This window comes from Hippopotamus amphibius, chromosome 8 (assembly GCF_030028045.1).
Source record: "Hippopotamus amphibius kiboko isolate mHipAmp2 chromosome 8, mHipAmp2.hap2, whole genome shotgun sequence".
NCBI classification, from domain to species: Eukaryota; Metazoa; Chordata; class Mammalia; order Artiodactyla; family Hippopotamidae; genus Hippopotamus; species Hippopotamus amphibius.
Window position 1 is genome coordinate 3,738,644 of NC_080193.1, and position 17,351 is coordinate 3,755,994.

Below are 17,351 nucleotides of genomic sequence, written 5' to 3' on the forward strand. Positions count from 1 at the left end.
ATGTCCATTTATGGCTCTGTTGTTCCAAAATGTGGCCAAATTTATAAACTCCCCCTTCCTGGAGACACGAAACAATTTGTGCAGAGTGCAGCGCGGGGGCAGAGCTGGGAGCTTCGTCCCAGGCCTGGACTTCAGCCCGGGCCCAGGCCCAATGAGCTCTGGCCTTGGATGGGTCCCAGACCCTCCCTGGGCCTCAGTTTCTCCACTTACGGAGCAAAGGAACGGGTCTAGATCATTCCTTAAACCCCTCCTAAGTCTAGACACATCCAACTTAACTGCTTACAAATGCCAGTTCCCTAAATCCATGAGCCCAAAAATTGTAAAAGGAGGTGCTAGAGGATGGACTGCATGCAGCCTCTAGCTTCTCTTCTTTGCATTGCTTCGTCTTTTGCCTTTTTTTTTTTTTTTTTTTTTGTCTGCACCACGTGGCATGCAGGATTGTAGTTCCCTGACCAGGGATAGAACCCATGCCCCCTGCAGTGGAAGTGCAGAGCTCTAACCACTAGACTGCCAGGGAATTCCCTGCATTCCTTCTTCTCTTTCTTTTTCTCTGCTTGATTTTTTTAAATTAAAAGAAATCACCCAAGGAATCTACTTTCATGTTAAAAGTCTCCCTCCCCAGCCCTCCATTCCTACTCACCTCCCCAGAAGTAACAATTGTCAAAAGCTTTCAAGACACAGTTCTCCGCATTTATTTATAGTTGTATTCATGTTCATATGGGAGGGTTTTTATTTCATTTATTTTTTTACATAAATGGGAGTTGTGTGTTTTATTCAGCATCTTTCTTTTTTTTTATTTATTATTTTTTGGGGGGTACACCAAGTTCAATCATCTGTTTTTATACACATATCCCAGCATCTTCCTTTTTTCACTTAACGTCTTACCCCTTTTTTCCTATCAACCTCTTTCTTAAACAAGTTTGAATGAAGTATTACTTAACATACTATAAAATCCACTCATTGTGAGTGTAGAGCTCAAAGATTTTTAGCAAATTTTTGAAGCTGTGCATCCATCACCACAATCTAGTTTTAGAGCATTTCCAGCCCCCCAAGAAGGGCCCTAAAGCCCATTTGTGAGTCAATCCCTGCTCTCACCCCCATCCACAGGCACCCACTGATCTTTCTGTCTCTGTAGTTTTGCCTTTTCTGGACATTTCCTATAAATGGAATCAAACAATACATTATCTTTTGCCTGTGACTTCTTTTATTAGCATAACTATTTGGAGATTCATCCATGCTGTAGAATGTATCATCTTTTTTTTTTCCCCCTACTCTTCCGTTGTATAGATATACTACATTTTGCTTATCCATTTATCAGATGATGGACACTGGAATGTTTCCAGTCTGGGGCTATTAGGAATAATATTGCTATAAATGTTCACACCTAAGTCTTTGTGTGGGCGTGTGTTCTCATTTCTCTTGGATGGACACATTAATCCCAAGCTTTTAAACTGCTGTGGCATCCTCCATTGGCAGGACACACTCTGATGTCGTAACCAGTCCCCCATCCATGGACACTTAGGTTGTTTCCAAGGTTTCACGCTCACAAACTTCGCAGCTCTGAGCTGCTTCACACATCCATCTTTGGGCACATGTGCAAGGAGTTAGAGAGCTGGGTCACAGAGTCTGTACAGTTTACATTGGTTGGACTGTTGCCAAATCATCCTCCGTGACAGTCTTGCCTTCTCTTCAAATGAACAGGAAATGATGAAAGAGAGCGAGAATCCACAGTGAAGACGTCACCCCCACCCCCACCCCACTCATGGAGCTTGAGGGACTGGACAAGGAACAAAAAAGCCGCTTCTGGAGAAAAGTCCCCAGGACAGCGCAGTCACAGGATGGCCAAGGCCAGGCAGCAGGAAGCAGAGGCTCATAAAGGGACTAGAACCCTTCTTCCCAGGCTTCTCCTTTGCAGGGCGATAGATGAAGCGCTCTCAGTCGCTGGAGGTATGCAAATGGAGGCTGGCCAGCCACGCGTCAGGGGCTGTAAAGGAGTGTCTCAGAATCTGATGGGGAGCTGGGCTGCATGGCGTCTGATATCAATGTGGCTGAGGGGATAAGAAGTGGCTTTTGCTCATAGGGACTCTTGGTTCAAACCCCAGCTCTGCCATTTCCTAGCTCTGTGAGGATGACAGAGTAAATTCAGTGCCCCCAGCCTCAATTGTCTCAGCTGTAAAATGGGGATGTAACTCCGTGTCCCATAGTCAGTGGGGTGTCAGTGACATCGTGTGAGTGGGGCTTAATTGTTGGGCCTGTGATTATGACACTCTTGATCCTGTGATCATGGGCTGTTCTGCCCGGGACCTCAGGAACTGGGCATGGGAGGACTGTGATGTGTGCCCAGTAGCCTCCAGAGAAGGAATGCCCTCAATAAACCTCACAGCTTGTCTGTCCCTATTCCAGCCATGTGACCTTGGGCAAGGATGTAATCTGTAACTCAGTGTCCTCATTTGTACAACAGTAACAGTACCAACCTCATAGGGATGTTGGGCAGGGAGAATAGCTTCAACTTCATGGGACAGAAACCCCCAAAATAACAGTGGCTTACCCTAGAATCATTTTTCTCACCTCTAGAGGTTAGCAGGCCAGCCATCCAGGGCTGCTGTGACAGCTCCATAGAGTAGACAGGGATCTAGTTCCCAGCTCTTCCAACCTTAGTATGTGGCGCTAATCCTCATAATCCAACAGGGCAACCAGAGATCCAGCCATCACATCTGTATTCAGTAAGAAGCATGGAGGAAGAGGGGGCAAGAGGGCAAAGAGCATGAACCAGTCCTTAAAAGTTTTTCCAGCTGTCACCTGACAGTTCCACTTATGTCTCATCGACCAGAACTTTATCAAGTAGCTACAGTAGCTGCGAGGAAGAGGCGAACAGATATGTGGTAGGCAGGGAACAGCTTTGTTTCCTCCAGCCCCCAGGGAACTATTATTCCAACTTCTGTCACCCTAGATTTATCTTGCCTGTTCTAGAACTTTAAACAAATGTCATCACATTTATATCACAGGACATTCTCTTATATCTGGCTTATTTCATTCAACATTATGTTATGAACTCCTGAGTTTTGTTTTGTTTTTTATCTCTTTCCATCCAGAAGGAGACATTCATCAACATTTGGTCTTTCATTAATTTCTTCTGTCATTGAGTCACTCATTCAACAAATATTTCTTGACCTCCTACTATGTGGGGAGGGCTGGCCAAACACAATCATTCATGGCAAAGACTGATGAACTCTGAGTCTCCCAGGATGTTCTCTGACCCAAAACTATTTTGGCGCCAAATTACAACGGTGACAGCCCTACTCTGAACTCCTCCAACACTGGAGAGAATCCCTGGTAGACAGAGGCCACAAAGTCCAGCGGTGAGGAGCTCAGGCTCTGGCACCCACAGATGGGCACTTAGTAGGTACTTAATAAACAGTAGCTGCAACTACTTCCTTGGCACTGGCACGGAGCAGAGCCCTCCTCTTTTCTAAGCCTTCACTGGCCTTGTAAGGTAGGTACTGTTACATTTTACCAATGAGGAAAGGGTGCTCAGAGAGGTGAGGTAACTCTCCCAGGTTGCACAGCTGGTGAGTGGCTGAGCTGGGATTCAAACCCAGGCCTTTTGAGTATTGAGTCTGAGCTTTCCCTTCTCTGCTCTGGGCAACCAACTCATGTCTCCTTGCTCTTCCTTTAAGCCTTGATCCCCGGGAGGGAGAGCCCAGGGTCGTCATGGACAAAGTCCGCACACTTTGCCACTTCTGGTTGTCTTTCTCCCCCTTGGGGGTCAACCCAGGATGTTTTCCTGACTCCAAAGCCAGGTTTGTCTGTTTCAGCTTAAAATCATATTGGAGGGGGGTAGGGAGAGGCACAACCTGCCGGCAGCTTCCCCTGCCCATGTTCAGCACCCTGGCCCTGGGTTCTAGGTGGTCTCACTGCCGTTTGCCCCTCTGTCTTGCTTCCTGGGGGCTGTCCACCTCGGGGCCGTCCTGAGCTCTCACTCTAAGCTTCTATCAAGTGGCCTCAAATGGCAGCATTTTCCCAAGTGACATTTTTCTAAGTGATGGGCATGAGATTCCACATTTGGGTCGGTTGTTACCAGTGTCCTGACTCACCCAGCCCATTCCTGTGAGTGAATGAGCCTTTCATTATAACTGCTGCCTTTTAAAGGACCCATACATCTGTTTTTCCAACCGCAGAAAATCTATTAGAGAGGGGGAAGAAATGTCAAAGAAATAGTTAAGTGTTCTCCATGGCAGCAAATTTTCCAGGGAAGAAAATATGTCAGTCTTATGATATAATTGAGCGGCTTTCAAAAAATATTTTTTCAGCATGAATCCTTTTGCAGAGCCTACTTATGCTGAAGTTCAATGTCCAAATGGTAAAAGTAGAGCTGCTGGGAGAGAAGGAGGGGTGGAGTTTGCATGGTGACGTTGCTTCACTCTTATTCCCTAGCCTCCCTCTTCTCTCTGAAACTTGTCTCTGGGTGTGGAACCCAGTCTGAGAACCTTTGAGAGGGCCCTGACCCAGGAGTTGGAATTTTGGGCCCAAGTCCAAAATTTACTAGCATATGATTTCATGGGAAGGGAGTGGGCTTCTCTGGACTCAGTTTTCCCAAACAGTTGTACTAAATATTTCCTAACCTTTTCAGTTCTAAGATTCTGTGTGACTGGGGAAAATGTAGTCTGAACTGGTGAACTATTTTTTTTTTTTGACTGCGCTGTGAGGCTTGAGGGATCTTAGTTCCTTGACGAGGGATTGAACCCAGGCCCATGGCAGTGAAAGCGCCGAGTCTTAACCACTGGACTGCCAGGGAATTCCCTGAAATATAGACTTTTTGAAAAAAGAAACAGAGTTCCCTTGTTTGAGGAGATCCAGTAACAAACCAACTGCTATAAAAGTGTTTTCCAAGTAGAGGTGCTGTGGGCCTCCTTTCACAAATTGATAGAAAATGACCAATAGCTTTATTTACTTCGTTATTAGAAAGTAAAATCGAATCATTATGCTGTACACCTTAAAATTATACAGCGCTATATGTCAACATATCTCAATAAAACTGGGGGAAGGGACTTCCCTGGTGGCACAGTGGTTAAGAATCCACCTGCCAATGCAGGGGGACACGGGTTCCATCCCTGGGTCGGGAAGATCCCATATGCTGCGGAGCAACTAAGCCCACGTGCCACAACTACCGAAGCCAGCATGCCTAGAGTCTGTGCTCCACAACAAGAGAAGCCAGCACAATGAGAAGCCCATGCCCCACAATGAAGAGTAGCCCCTGCTCACTGCAACTAAGAAAGCCCGCGTGTAGCAAAGAAGACCCAACAGAGCCAATAAATAAATAAAATAAAATAAAATAATTAAAAAAACAAAACTGGGGAATAATATTAAAATGTAAAAAAAAATACTACTCAAGAAATATCACTCCCATAAATCAATGCAAAAAAAGTCAGTAATGTATTACCATAGCCAGCGAGAGGAATACTCTAGAAAAAAAAATTAAGTAGACTAAAGATGTCCTCTGCTATCCCATGTGTGTAATCAATTCATCAATAACCCTACCCTCATGCTCAATATATGTAACGTACTAAGTGAAAACAGTAGTTAGTAATGAAAAGTCAGACTGAACATTCATATCGACAATTACTGAACATTAATGCAGATGGTTTTTAAAAAATCAAACATACACATACAGCTGGGAGAACCAAGTGCTCTGCTTTGCTCAGACTGAGGGCTTTCTTGGGACACAGGACTCTCGGTGCTAAAACCAAGAATGTCCCAGGCAAAGCGGGGTGAGTTGGTCACCTGTCCTACACAGCAGTTACTATGTGCCAGACACCATTCTGAACGTTTTCTCACGTTTTAACTCTTTTAATCTGCATCACAACCCTATAAAGTAGGTACTATTTTTTTTTTTTGGCACACGGGCTTGGTTGCTCCGTGGCATGTGGGATCTTCCTGGAGCAGGGATTGAACCCATGTCCTCTGCATTGGCAGGCAGATTCTTAACCACTGCGCCACCTAGGATGCCCTAAAGTAGGTACTATAAATGTCTCCATTTTTATAGATCCTCAGGGAAAACTAAAGCTCAGAGAGGTTAAGTGGCTTTTCCAAGGCCACACAGCTGACTGGAAGCAGAGCCAGGATGAAAACCCACCTAATATAGCTCTGGTGCTCCTAACTGTTATGTCACATCGTCTTGCTCCTAAATCGTGTCTTTAGCAAATCACAGAGCTGTGGCCAGTCTGTGACCAAGACCAGCCGGGCACTCAGGAGACTCAGACCTGGCTCTCTGTGGAATCACATTGAGGGGGACCCCAGCTTCTCTGGGTTGTGTCTTGCAGCTCAGTGAAATGAAGGGGCTGGTCTGGAACAGAGGTTTCCCCATTTTTTTAAGCAGTAGAACTTGTCAGATAATTGGGACCCCAATATGTAAAACAGACCAGGAAATGTACGTCTTCAGGGTTGAGCTGAAAATCCTTCATCATGTACAGAGTTCCCTAAACTCTGCCATGTAGCCTGAGGCTTCCAGAAGCAGAGTGTGAACACGTGGTTTAATGGTTCTCTAGGGAACTTACAGGCTTTGAAATTAAATCCAACATTTAATTTAAACATTTTATTCATTCACACTGCAAAAATGTTTCAGCTGCATAAGCGTTGCCAGACGCTGGTCCAGGCACTGGGGCATCAGAGATGAGCTAGAAAGGGTTTCTCCACCGTGGCTCTACTGTCATTTGGGGCTGCATCATTCCTTGTTTTGTCCTGTGCACTGTTGAATGTTTAGCAGCATTCCTGGCACCTACTCACAAGATGCCAGGAGCACCTGCGCAGTTGTGACAACCCAAGATGTCTTCAGATGTTGCCAAATATTCCCTGGGGATAAAAATCAGCCCTGGTTAAGAATGACTGAGCTAAACTCATGAAGATCTATCTCATGAGCTTATGTTCCCTGGGGAGAGACAGACAACAAGTATATATATATTTAATTTTATTTCTTGGCTGCACTGTGAGGCATAGTTCCCTGTGTAGCTGCTGCCTGGACGGACAGCCGGGGGATAGATGGACAGAGGGAACGGGCTGGGGGGTGCTCTCCCCATCCTCCTCCCTCCTTATGTTTATTTAAGTGAATAATTTAAAGTTCCCTTACCCCCCCACACCCTGCAGTAAAGTGCTGACTCCTGGGTCCCCAGAGGTGCTGGTGCCCAGGAATCTGTATTCAACCAGCTTTGGAATGATGCTGATGCAGGTCAGGGGGGAACCCCACTTTGAGAATGGTGCTCCGTGGCTTTTGTGCCACTTGTCTAGTGCTCAGTCTTATTCCAGGTGGAAAGCATTCACTGGTCTGTCGTACGCCAGGACCCAGGGATAGAAGAGAAAGGCAGAAAGATCCAGTTTCTGTGTTACCCCCTCCTCTCATATGAGGAAACAGAAACTTAGAGGGTATAAGTGTCTCCCCCACGGTCACATAGCTCAGAAGAGGGCCATCTGGAAACTGAAGTCAGGCCTATGGATTCCTGGTCCAGTGCTCTTCCCCTTCCACCAGCCACACTCAGGCTGTTCTTCCTGGGAGGAGATCCCTTACATGCCGGCTGTGAAGCCAACGTCCACTGGCTTGAAAATCAGCTGTGACTCACACCAGACGGAGCTGCATGAAGCTGAGAAGGCCAGGAGCCAAAAGGCTGAGGAGGAGAACATACACAGGGTGTAAGGCAGGGAATGCACAAGTGCCCCGAATGCTGCTTGTTTTCCCTCCAACTTGAAACACGCAAAAACTTTCAGACTAGAGGAAATGTGTTGGCAGCTGTCGGAGGTGTGGACAGGGGCTCTTGCAAGAACAGGCTGGTACGAGGCAGGCGCCGGAGATGAGAGTGGGCCTGACTGCTGGGAACATGACTAAGAGCCTTACTTCCCTGAAATCCAACTGCCTTTCCTTGTTATCGCGGTGCCTTTGCAGCTGGGACCCCACCAGGTCTGGAGCTGGAGCTGAAGTGGCTCATAAGCATGTAATTGTGTCAGAGTGTGTAAATGGTAAGTGTGTAATTGTGCAAGTGGCTAAGCGGGTAAAAGGAAGCGTAAGTGGATGAGCAAGTAAGTGTGTAACTGTGTTAGTACCTGAGAGTGTAAGCATGTAAAAGATACACATGCAAGGAGGTACACATGCAGCATGTAAGGAGGTGAACACATAAGCAGGTACGTGTATGAGAATGTAACTGAGTAACGACATCAGGGAGTAAGCATGTAACTGTATGCGCAGAAAGTCTGTAAATAAGCAAACATGCAAACAGGTGATCGTGCAGGCAGATGAGTATGTAAGTGGGTACATGTGGGAGCACAGGAGCGTTTGTCTGTGCTCAGTGTGAGACGTGCAGCTTCCACACACTGCACTGACATGTACCAAGGCTATTTTCAGAATTTCAACCTGATCATGGTTTTGGCCCGTAGTAGGGTGAGATGACAACATCTAAGACCCATTCTAGAGTATTCTGAGCACAAAATAGCCTTAGGCTATTTGGGAGGTTAATGCTGCTGACCGCATTTAGGCAGCGCATACAAAGCCTCGGTGTGTCAGCGTGCTGTAGCAATGATCGCCCACAGTGGCCTCAGGTGTCCATGAAATGATTTCAGGTGGCACAAGGATAAACATGTTTTTTCTTATCAATTATGACGTGTCTTAGAGGGGAAATTTAAAACTGGCCCTTCAAACTCATGATTTCATCATGGCTATTTGTGCTTAGGATGTGTTTATTATTATTATTATTATTATTAAAATGTTTCTATTTATTTATTTATTTATTTTTTGGCTGCACTGCATGGCTTGAGGGATCGCAGCCTCCTGACCACCAGAGACTGAACCCGTGCCCTTGGCAGTGGACGCGCAGAGTCCTAACCACTGGACTGCCAGGGAATTCCCAGGATGAGTTTACATTGATCATAGATGTGTATGAGTTTTGAAAAAGTGAGTTAGGCCCACTCCACGACTGGGGTCTATGGGCCGCCTGATTTGCCAGCAGCAGTAGCAGCAGCAGAGCCCCAGGCTGCTGGGGCTTTCATCCCACAGCCAGCGCATAGTGACAGCAGCAGCAGCAACAGCAGCAAAACCTCGCGTTTCCCTGCTCTCTAGCCTGTGGCATGGGAACACCCGGGCCCAGCAGCTCCTGCCCACCCCCACCTCTGGCAGAAGGTCCTCAGTGACAGCAGGTGACCCAGAATAGTGCTTCATCCCCCACCTGTGGCACCAAAAGGAATTGAACGGGAGCCTCAGCATCTTGAGAAGAATGCAGCAGACAAGAACAACACTGCAAAGGCTCGGGAAAATTAAGCTTTCGTTGCAACTCAACATTACAGAAAGAATCCAGCAGCTACACCCAGAAAGGGTGATTTCTAAAATACAAGATTTGAATAGGCTCAATAATTTCCTAACATAATAACCAAAATGTCCAGGATGCAATTTAAAAAAATCATCGATTACACCAAGAACTAGGAAAATTACAATTTGAATAACAGAAGAAAATCAAAAGATGCTAATATCAAGATGAGAGTAAATGTTGGAACTATTGGACAAGGATTTTGAAGCAGCCATCATGAAAGTGCTTCGACAATAACAACAAATTCTCTGGAGACAAGTTTAAAAATAGAAAATCTCAACAAAGAAATAGAAGTTATAAAAAGAACCAAATAGCATTTATAGAACTGAAAAATACAGTAACCAAAATAAAAACCTTGCATGATGGACTCAGTGGAGTGGAGATGACAGAGAATAGAATTAGTGAGTTGAAGATGTGCCAATAGAATTTACTCAATCTGCACAACAGAGAAAAAAAAGACGGAAATAAATATGCAAAAAACATATCTGATAAATGACTCATCCAATATAAAAAAAGAACACTTAAAACTCAACAATAAGAAAACAACCTGATTGGAAATTCCCTGGCTGTCCAGTGGTTAGGGCTCTGCACTTTCACTGCAGGGGGTCAGGGTTCGATCCCTGGTCAGGGAACTAAGATCCTGCAAGCTGCGCAATGAGGCAAAAAAAAAAAAAAAAAAAAAAAAGAGAGAGCAAAAAAGAAAACCTGGTTAAAAAATTTGCCAAAGATTTTAACAGACGCCTCAACAAGGAGGATATAAAGATGGCAAATAAGCACATGAAAAGATGCTCTACAATGTATATTTACATATAATGCATATTAAAACAATAATTAGATACCATTACACACCTATTAGAATGTCCAAAATCCAGAAAATGGACAACACCAAATGCTAGAGGTAAAGCAACGGGAACTCTCATTCATTGCTGGTGGGAATGCAAAATGGTACAGCCACTTTGGAAGACAGTTTGGCAATTTCTTACAAAACTAAATATACTCTTACTATACAATCCAACAATCACACTCCTAGGTATTCACCTAAAGGAGCTGAAAAATTATGTCCACACAAAAGCCTATACAAAGATTATTATAGCAGATTTATTCATAATTGCCCAAACTTGGAAACGACCTAGATGTCCTTTTGTAGAGAATGGATAAATAAATATGGTACATCCAGACAATGGAATATTATGCAGTGCTAAAAAGAAGTGATCTATCAAGCCAGGAAAAGACATGGAGGGAACTTAAATGCATAATATTAAGCACAAGGGCCAATCTGAAAGGCTATATACTGTGTGATTCCAACCATATGACATTCTGGAAAAGGCAAAACTATGGATACAGTAAAAATATCAGTGGTTATGAGGAGTTGGAGGATGGGAGGGATGAATAGACAGAGCACAAAGGATTTTTAGAGCAGAGAAAATACTCTGTATGATACTATAATTTGGATACATGTCATTATACACTTGTCCAAACCCATAGGATGTACAAAACAAAGAGTGGCTATGTACTTTGGGTGATTATGATGTATCAATGTAGAGTCATCAGTTGCAACAAATGTACCATTCTGTGGGGAATGTGGATAATGTGGGAGGCTATGCACGTAGGGGCATGGAGTATATGGGAAATCTCTGTTCCTTCATCTTGGTTTTGCTTTGAAGCTAAAATTGCTCTTAAGGAAAAAAAAAAAAAGAGAATAGAACTTTACAGATTTGTGGAACAATAACAAAAGATCTCACCTTTATATCACTGGAGTTCCAGAAGCAGAGGAGAATGACTGTAGGACAAAAATCGTGGTCAAAGTGGGACTTCCCTGGAGGTCCAGTTGTTAAGACTCTGTGCTCCCAATGCAGGGACCTGGGTTTGATCCCCGGTCAGGGAGCTAAGATCCCACATGCAGTGTGGTGTGGCCGAGAAAAAAAAAGAAATGTGGTCAAAGAAATAATAGTTGGAAATGTCCCAGATTTGGTGAAAGACATAAAACTATAGCTATAAGAAGCCAATTGAATCCCAAATAGGATAAATTCAAAGACACCCAGAGCAAAATACATCATATTTAAGTTTCTAAAAACCAAAGACAAAGAAAAAATATTAAAAGCAGCAGAGAGAAGTGACACACACTTTTAAAGGAATACAACCTTGAATCACAGCCAATTTCTCATCTGAAACCAGGGAGGCAGGAGGGAAGTGGCACAACATTTTTCCACTGCTGAAGAAAATGAACTGTATCCAGTGAAACTATCTTTTAGGAGTGAAGGGGGAAATAAAGACATTCTCAGATGAATGGAAGCTAAGAGAATTTCTTGCTAGCAGACTTGCCACTAAAGAATGGCTAAAGAATGTTCTTTCATCAGAAAGAAAATAATCACAGAAGAAGGCTAAAGCCTTTGGAAGTGAAAGAATGATGGAATGGGTAAAAATAGAGGTAACCTATCCTTCACCTTGTGATTTTAAATCACAATTTATGGTTGAAGCAAAATTTAACATACCATCTGATGTGGTGATATTGGGAGGCAGAAATATTGAAAAATATCCTCCAAACTGAGAAGAAACTTTGAGACTGAAGCAGGTAATTCCATAAAGTGCAATTATGAAGTTTATTGTGGGTACCCTGCATGCAGGCAGGAAGGATGGCGCGGATGGATGACGCAGACGCATTCGCGGCTGTATTCCATGCCACTGAGGGGTACAGGGGAATTTGAAGGGGCTAGAGCTAAAAATAGAATATGACTACCAGGGGGAAGCATGTCCACAGCAATGGGGACCCAGGGGTTTTTCCCATGCTCAGAGGCGAGGAGGAGGGCGCTCAAGACCACCAACCATTTGTGTCAACCAAAGGCATTCTTCCAGGTTTCATGTCAGATGAAAGCAAGGGTAAAAGCTGATGGGGAACTCATCTGGTTTGGGTGCGTTCCTTGGTGAGTTAGGCTAAAGCTCAGTCATGCAGAAATGTGAGCTGACAAAATGTGGGTCTCGGATGGAGCTGACAAAATGGAGTCAGCGTGGTTCTGCCACACAGGTGGACAATGTATGTAGAAGAAGTACTTAAGAAGGTTACACTGAAAAAGTGGGAGGGTAAAGGGATCTCAATGGAAAGTGTGGTTTCTACATTTCACTCAGTGTGGTAAACATCGACACCAATGGGCTGTGATGAATTACACAATTACACAGTAATACCTAGAACAAGTACGAGAAAAAAAAAACCATGTATATATTTATACATACATGTGTATATGTGTAAATATATATACTTACACATGCATTCACTATACAAAGCTATATACTCAAAAATATATAAATAAATCAAATTGGAACTCTAAAAATATTACCTAAATGGTTAGGTAATGCACATGCAGGCAGTAAAAAACAACAGAGGATGAGAAATAGAAGGAAAAGATAGAAATACACAATAAAATGGCAAACTTAAGCCTTAACACAAATAGTTACTTTAAATGTAAATGGTTAAATATACCAAATAAAAGACAGAGATTGGCAGAATGGGTAAAAAATTATGATCCAACTATATACTATCTAAGGAATTTCCTGGCAGTCCAGTGGTTAGGGCTCTCAGCTTTCACTGCCGAGGAGCATGTCTGATCCCTGCTCGGGGAACTAATAACAGAAACAAGCCAAAGCTGTCCACTTTTGCCACTTGTATTCAGCATTGTACTATAGGTTCTGGATAGGCAACAAGATAAAAATGAAATAAAGAGGTAAAACTGTCTTTATTTACAGATACCATGATCATGTATATAGAAAATCTAAAGAACTCCCCTCCTGCCATGCGCAAAAACTGCTCATATTAATTAATAAGTTAAGTCACAGGAGGCAAGGTCAATATAATGAAAAAAACCAATTGTACTTCTCCGCACTAGCAACAAACAATAACAACAGCAAAAAGAAATTAGGAAACTAATTCCATTCACTGTAGCATTAAAAAAAAATACTTAAGAATAAATCTGTCAAAAGGACTGCAAGACTTGTACACTGAAAATTATAGAACATTGATGAGAGGAATTTAAGAATATCTAAATATACGGAGAGGTATTCATGTCCATGGACTCAATAGTAAGATGACAATTGTTCCCTAACTGGTCTCTAGATTCCATATAATCTCTACAAAATGCTAACAGGATTTTTGTAGAAATTGTCAAATTGATCCTAAAATTCATATGGAAATGCAAGGATCTAAAATAGAAGAATTTGGAAAATGAAGAACAGTTGGAGGACTTACACTTCCTAAGTTCAAACCTAACTGACAAAAGGCTGAACATAGATCATTGGCATAGAATCAAGAGTTCAGACATAGACCCTTACCTTTATAGTGAATTGATTTTCAACAAAGTGTCAAGGCAATTTGGTAAGTAAAGGGTAGTTTTTTCAACAAATGGTTCTGGGGCAATTGGATATCAATAAACAAAAGGATGAATTTACACCCTACCTGACACAACACAGAAAAATAAACTGAAAATGGATCACAGATATAAATTTAAGAATTACAGCTATAAGGGAATTCCCTGGTGGTCCAGTGGTTAGGACTTGCTGCTTTCACTGCTGTGATTGGGAAACTAAGATCCCACCAGCTGCACAGCATGGCAAAAAAAAAAAAAAAGGCAAATAAAACCAAGTGCTGGTGAGGATGTGAAGAAATCAGAGCCCTTATACACTGCGAATGGGAATGTAAAAGAATGTGCACTTTTGGAAAACAGTAGACACTCAACACAGAAGGACCACATGACCCAGCAATGACACTCCTAGGTATCTACCCAACAGAAATGAAAACAATTGTTGACATAAAAACTTGTACATGAATGTTCATAACAGCATTACACATAACAGCCCCACACTGTGAACAATCCACATGGCCATTAATTGGTGAATGGATAAACAGAATATGGTAACAATAGAATATCATTCAGCAATTTAAAAAGAAATGAAGTACTGATACAAGCTACAACGTGGATAAACCTCGAAAACATGATGCTAAGTGAAAGCAGTCAGACATAAAGGGTCACATATTGTATGATTCCACTTATACAGAATGCCCCCAAAAGGCATATTTAGAGAAACAAAAAGCAGTGCAGTGTTTGCCTGGGGCTGAGGTTGGGAATAGAGGTGACGGCAAACGATCACAGGTGAAGCTGGTAGGGTGATGACAACATTCTGAAAGAATTGTAGTGATGGTCGCATAACTCTATAAAGTTACTAAGAATCATTGAATTATATATTTATCATTGGTGAATTTTATGATATAACTACCTCAGTAAAGCTGAGAAAAAAACGGAGAGAATAAATTTCTGTTGTTTTGAATCATCCATCTCTGGTAATTTGTTACGGCAGCCCTAAGAAAGGAATACGGGGTTCATTACACTATCACTTTTACTTTTCTGTATGTGTGAAATTTTTCATAATAAAATGTTATAAAAAAACAAAACCACAACACTGCAAGTCAACTCAGTGGCCTCCAGGTTAGGGGACATTGGGGAGTGGTGGGGACTGGGGCACATGCCCACAGAGGGCACATGCTCTGTCTAAAGGGGATCTCTGAGCTCCAGTGATTGTGGCACTGTGATATGCACCCGGGGAGGCCAGAGCTTCTGATTTGTCAAAAGAAACTGGGAGTCCACGTTTTCGGTGTCATCTTATGCATCTGATATGTTTGTGACTAATTCAAAAATCTTAAAAACTTGTGTGACTTTTCGCAGCAAGAGCATGGCAATGGGGTGTGAGCGTGTGTGTGTGTGTGTGTGTGTGTGTGTCGCGTACACTGGTTGGATCTGATCCTCAAATAACACTGAGAATATGGGTTTCTTAAGTGCCTATTGTATGTCAAACACTATGAAGGCATTTTATAGGCTGTATTTCACTTAATCATCATGAGGTAGCTATTATTCACGAGGAATTTTTTTACACACGAGGAAACGGAAGCAAAGAATTTGCATGTGCTCTCTCTTCCTTCATAACCCAGTTTTTTTTTTTTAAGATTGTTTGATGTGGGCCATTTTTATAGTCTTTATTGAATGTATTACAATATTGTTTCTGTTTTATGTTTTGGTTTTTTGGCTGCGAGGCACGTGGGATCTTAGCTCCCCCACCAGGGATGGAACCCACACCCCCTGCATTGGAAGGCGACATCTTAACCACTGGACCGCCAGGGAAGTCCGCTCCACAAGCTGTTTTGGAAAGGTCTGTATCAACTGGCCAGAAGAATGGACCCTGGAATTAGATAGACCTCAGTTCAAAACTTAGCTCTCATATTAAACACTACTTGACTCTGAGCTAGATACTCAAACTCTCTGAGAGCCTTGTGTGAAGATGATATCAGTTCTTAGTTCATAGGGCCATTAAAGGATTAAATGGGACAGATGCTAAGGCTCGTTACTGTAAATACAACTAGGAACTAGTAGATGCAAGCTATCATTTTTATTTTAAAATACTATTGCTAGGTGCAAGGATTTATCTCTCTCTTTCTCCTTCCTTCCTTCCTCCCTCCCTCCCTTCCTCCCGCTCACCCCTCCCCTTCCCTCCTTTCTTTCCTTCCTTCCTTCCTTTCCTCACCTCTCCTCTCTCTTCCCCTCCCCTCCCCTCCCCTCCTTTTCTTTTCTTTTCTTTTTTTTCTTTTCTCTCTCTCTCTCTCTTTCTTTTTATTAATATTTTTGGCTGAGCCGTGTGGCTTAGTTCCCCAACCAGGGATGGAACCCGGGCCCCCTGCATTGGAACCATTGGATCACCAGGGAAGTCCCCTGACCCTGATAGTTTTGAGAAGAACTGGTCAAGTATTTTGTAGGCTGCTCCACTACTGGATTTGTCTAACGTTTTTCTCATAAGACAGGGTTATCCGGAGGGAGACCACAGAACTCTCCATTTCCATTACATCATATCAAGCACACATGCTATCAACATGATTGATGACTGTTGATGTTGGCCTTGATCACCTGGCTGATGTAGTGTTTTTTAGGTTTCTCGACTGTCGAGTTACTCTTTGTTCCTCTTTCCATATCGTACACTTTGGAAGGAAGTCGCTATGCACAGCCTGTGCCTGATAAGGGGAGAGCTGTGCTTCCTCTCCTTGAGAGTACAGTATTTATGTGAATTATTTGGAATTCTTTTGTGTATTAGTTTCCTAAAGCTGCCATAACAGATTACCACAGAATAGATGGCTTAAAACAACAGATATTTATTCTTTCAGAGTTCTGGAGGCTGCAAGTCTGAAGTCAAGATGTTAGCAGGGCCATATTCCCTCCGAAGGGCCTGGGGAAGAATTCTTCCTGCCTTTTCCAGCTTCTGGTGGCCCCAGGCATTACGTGGCTTGTTGCAGCATGACTCCAATCTCTGCCTCCACCTTCACCTGGGCTTCTTCTCTGTGTATGTTAATGTCCTTTTTTTTGGTTGTTTTTTGTTTTAAAGTATTTTTTATATAACTTTATTTATTTATTTATTGGCTGTGTTGGGTCTTCGTTGCTACCCACAAGCTTTGTCTAGTGGTGGCGAGCAGGGGCTACTCTTTGTTGTGGTGTGCGGGCTCCTCATTGACATGGCTTCTCTTGTTGGGGAGCTCGGGATCTAGCTGTGTGGGCTTCAGTAGTTGTGGCACATGGGCTCAATAGTTGTGGCACACAGGCTTCGTTGCTCTGTGGCACATGGGATCTTCCTGGAGCAGGGATCAAACCCGCGCCCCCTGCATTGGCAGGTGGATTCTTAACCACTGAGCCACGTAAGAAGCCCTCTATGTCCTTCTTATAAGGACACCAATCATTGGATTAAGGGCTCCCTCTGAATCCAGCATGGTATTCTGAGATTTTTAACTCATTACCCTTGCAAAGACCCCATTTTTGAGTAAAGTCACATTCTGAGTTTCCAGTGGACCCGAGTTTTGGGGTCATACTCTTCATCCCACTCCATCCAGCATGATACATTTTCCTCTTCTCTACTCTTCATTAATTTATTCAGACACTTGTATCACTATGAACTAATGGATATTTATTTACTTTGAGTCATAATCGATGC

At 43.1% G+C, this 17,351-nt stretch overlaps 1 long non-coding RNA gene across 1 annotated transcript in view; it reads left to right on the forward strand.

The window, feature by feature from the left end:
- The window catches only part of LOC130859289 (uncharacterized), a 29,013-nt gene extending 27,197 nt beyond the window's left edge, over positions 1-1,816 (forward strand). The window contains exon 3 of the long non-coding RNA XR_009055176.1: positions 1,702-1,816. This is a non-coding gene — a long non-coding RNA (uncharacterized LOC130859289). The remainder of the gene's footprint in view (positions 1-1,701) is intronic.
- Positions 1,817-17,351: the final 15,535 nt, after the last annotated feature.